We start from the raw sequence: 4,684 nt of genomic DNA, 5'->3' as shown, positions 1-4,684 counted from the left end.
TTAGGAAAAGGAGGGAGGTAATCTCTTGACACAGACTCACACACTTGCCTACGTCCAACATTCACCAAATGACATGTTCAAGAAGGCACCAGTGAGGCTTTCAAGGATTTTAGATTAAAGAAGCCTAAATTGGGTTTTGTAAAACTCAGAGAAAATTTCACTTCCCACAAATTCAAATCAGGGCACTCCTCTCCTCAATATGCCAAATCTACATCAGGCTTCCCAGGCTCACCATCATTATTAGTTTATAAAGATTCATTGATATTCAATTAAGTAGTTCTAATGTTCTCAATGCAGCCCTAGACAGCACTTTATAAAGAATACATCCGCCCTCTGGAGACAGCCGGGGAAGCCAATTAGTCGGGGTAAATTTACATATCAATCCAGCTGTGGAATGAAGTCAGCCTTGTTCACTAGTCACAATGTGAAGAGCAAAGGGAGGAATCCTAGCGCTCCCTTGTCTTTTATTCCCTCACCTCAAGTAAGCCACAGCTCTCATTAAAAGGCTGTGAATACTGGGAGAGAAAACCTATAAATGCTCCCATTCCCTGCCAAGTATGGACTATCACTTAGAAGCAATTATTAATGGCGAATGTTTAATGCTCTTCCAAAAGTTAGTACTAATTCACATAAATATTGTATCATTTAAGAAACGATTTTTGTTCAAGGGGTTGAAAAATTGGGAAGTAATTCTATTGTCAAGTTAAACTTCAATATAGCGAGTTTCCATTTTTCTAATGATTTCATTAAATAGCAAGGATCCAACTCAATTCAAAAAACATTTAATGAGTCACTACCATGCTAAGGTCCTGTGCAAAGAATGTGAGGAAGGACTTTGATAAGGCACAGATAGCAATCCCTAATGATGGCAAATTGATAAACTATAGAGTTTATTTAAGCCACTGAGCCAAACCCTAGAAACTTTCATAAGTTCCACCACTAGAATCCTCCCAAGGCAGCCTTTCTAATCTCCAAGTCAGTTTATTATGTCTCCCCTAATGGCTCCATTCCCAGGCTAAACTGAAGCTCTTCCACATTTGACAGAGCTCTGCTAGCCCTCTATACTAGCATCAGCTCTCTGCTGAACATGTTACTGCTGGTATCTCCTTGAAACATTGCAAATTAGAAGAGATTGGAACAACATCCTTAGTGTGCTGAAAGAAAAAATATCTGTTTAGAAGCCTACATAGCCAGCAAAAGTATTTTTCATAAATTAAGGTGAAATACATACATTTTCTGACTAAAAAAAAGAAGAACTAAAAGAATTTGTCATTAGGAGACCTGCACATGGGCAAGGTAAAACTCTGGGGAGTGACAGACATGTTCAGTATCTTGATTGTGGCAGTGGTTTCACGGATGGATATACATGTTTATCCATATATATATGTCAGACTCATTGGAGTAGCACAATTTGAATATGTACAGCTTATTATACATAAGTTATACCTTCAAAAATATTATAAAAAGATGACTGGCTGTCTAAAGCAAAATAGCGATGATGTATTGTGGAGTTTGTAAGACATAAATAACTAAAACATATGATGATAGTACAAAAGATGAGGGTATGGAAGTAAAATGTTGTAAGATTTTAACTACCAATGTGAGTTGTAAGAAAATGATTTATTGCATGTTGTGATAAGCTAGAGACTCGTAAGTTAAACCTCATTGCAAACATGGAAAAAAGAAGTGTGCCAAATAAGCCAAAAGTGGAAGTAAAATGAAACAATAAAATTAATCCAACTTAACACAAAATAAGTCAGGACAAGAGGGAAAAGGGAACAAAGAACAGATGGGACAAATAGAAAAAAATGGATAACAAGAGGGTAGACTTAAATGCAGCCATGTTGAAAATTATATTAGATATAATCATCTAAGCACTGAAATCAAAACTCAGAGATAATAAGACTACGTAAAAAGGCAAGATTACTCAATATGTTGTCTTCAATAATTGGATTTTAAATTCAATGACACACTTAGACTAAAAGTAATCAGATGAAAAAAAGCTATACTATACAAATATTAATCACAATAAATTTGGACAGATGATATTACTATCAGATAAAATGAACATTGAGGAAAACAAAAGAAGTAGTTAATATCCTTACTTTAGAGATGAGATAGCTGAGGTTCAGAGGAAATGAAATGCATTTTTCAATATGATATTACTAGAAACTTGGAAACATGTAGCCTGGAGGTTCTTGTTAGGAAACTGCAGGTTAGATGCATGGTGGTAGCAAAAAAGGCTTGAAAACTGTGGGGCTGCCTAGGGGCAAATATTTCATCCCAAAGTATAATAAATCCCAAAAACCCATCCCAAGTATAATAAACACTACCTTTTGAGCATCACAAGATCATTAAAGGGTCAAATCTGACCCTTTGAGCTCACTGATAGCCGAGTTGTTCTCTTCATATCATATATAATTTTACTGACAAATTGTCCACATATAATATTTATTATATTTGATTTGGGTTTTTTCCTAATAATTTATCAACTGCCTGGTTGACTTGAGATTTAGGAAAAAATAAATTTGTTTAATGAAACAGTGATCAGCTATGGTAATGCTGATCATTATGCTTTTGTACAACGGTTCATCCTAAGCACAGGAGAAGAAAGCAAAGCAGTAGTCCCTGTCAGCTGTGCTATGTTAATGCCAGGGCAGGACCTAAACCAAATACTTTCCTAGCATTATCTCATTTAATTTTCTGAGCAAACCTATTATCACATTTTATACATGAACCTGAAAGAGTGTTTCACTGATGTCTTGAAACCCAAGGCAAAGAGAGTTACAAGAAGGGAACATTTTCTTTCACTTAAACTTTCTAGTTTTTTCTTCTTGCATCAACATTATTGAGACATAATTTAGATGCAATAAAATGGACCACCCCTTTTTAAGTGTATAGTTTGACAAAGTTTTACAAAAGTGTACACTCACAACCACTGCCACAATTAATACATACATTTTCATAACTCCCAAGTGTTACCTCATGTTCCATTTCAGTCCATCTGCCCATACCCATTTCCCAAGGCAAAACTGAAATATTGACAACCTTGTATTGTTTACTCAATATTTTGAAAAATATGACACATTTCATCTAATCTAAAATGCCATCAATTTTGAGATGCATCCCAATTTTGAGGAAAAATTTTTTTCCTCAACAGGAAAAAAAGAGTATCTTCAAATCTATTAAGTTGTATGCCTCCTTTTATATCTGTAAAATGTTTCACAAATGCGAGCAATGATTATTAGGAGCTAATAATGGTCCTGGGTTTATTAACCAAAGAGACGTGGTAACTTTTAGTTAGTTGTTGCACACCTCTCATATTGCTCAGGAGGAAAACTGAGGCTATGAGGAGGAAAGAACTTCTCTATGGCTCCAAAGGAAAGGGAAGGCATTTGCCACCCTAGAAGACTCCCTTCTATTACAGTCTTGCCCCAAATGGGTTAAGAGAGGACTTAGGCCAGGGAGGGCTTACTACACTGTCTGGGGGGTAGGAGATTAAAGTTTTCAAAGGTCAAGATAATGTTCCTTCCCACCAATCCCATCCCAAGATATTTTCAGTCATTGCAATAGCTACATTCACTATCTCAGATTCATGATTACATGAACACAATAGCCAGATCAGAATCATGACAGGCTCAGAAGCCTATGGTAAATGGAATTTGAATAATAAATCTAAAAAATACTGCTTATCTTGGGTTTGAATTAAGAACGAAGAGAAATGGAAGTCAAGATGAAAATATCTGTAATTCTATCTTTAATTTATTTGACACTTCACTTTTTTGCTTAATTATGTGTTTTGTTTTGTTGCTAACTAGTTAGACTTTTGCTCTCCATCTCAACAGATGCCTGCTCCACGTTCATAGAAAATTTAGGTAAATGTAAAACATTTTTTTTACATTCTTTGTAATTCTATGACCACTGAAAGAGTGACGTTTCATAAAACAAAGCTGGAAAAATCAATTACAAATTAGGAAACTCAGTCATACATGAGTTTGAGAACACCCTTCAGAGAACTTCCAGGAGGGAAAGAAAATCTCTTTTATTCCAAGGGCATCAAAGTTTGGAAGCCAACAAGAGTTCGTTGTAAAGTCTGCTGACCATAGGTCCAGAGCAAGGTTTCTCAAATGGAGGTGGGGGATGATTTTGTACCCAAGGGGACATCTGTCAATGTCTGGAGACATACTTGGTTGTTACAACTTGGGAGATGTGCTACTGGCCTCGAAGTAGGTAGAGGCCAGGGACACTATTAAACATCCTTCAATTCATGGGGCAGTTGCCACCACATAAAAAATGTACCTGACTCAAAACATCAATAGTGCCAAGGTCAAGAAACCCTGTCCCAGAGAGATAATCATTTATTCAGCAAGTATTTAGTGTAAGCAACTTACTGTGAATCCCAGTTTGTTACTGACTAACAGGTATACTGGGCAACTCTCTAAGCCCAATTTTTCACATCTGAAAGGTGAGGGAGACAATAATCACGGCTATGTTACGGCGTGAGTGTTCAGTAAGTGGTGGCTGCTCTCTTGCCTCTGAGCTATGCTGCTTACTAGGTCCATGACTTTGGGCAAGTTATTTAAACTTTCTGAGACTCCATTTCTTTATTTGTAAAACAGAGCTGTATAAAGTACTGTGGGGGCTCATAAGAGACTTGAAAATAGTCAGGTTTCTGCCATTCTGA

The sequence above is a fragment of the Macaca fascicularis genome, chromosome X (genome assembly GCF_037993035.2).
Source record: "Macaca fascicularis isolate 582-1 chromosome X, T2T-MFA8v1.1".
Taxonomy (NCBI): Eukaryota; Metazoa; Chordata; class Mammalia; order Primates; family Cercopithecidae; genus Macaca; species Macaca fascicularis.
Note: the sequence above shows the minus strand (reverse complement) of the source record.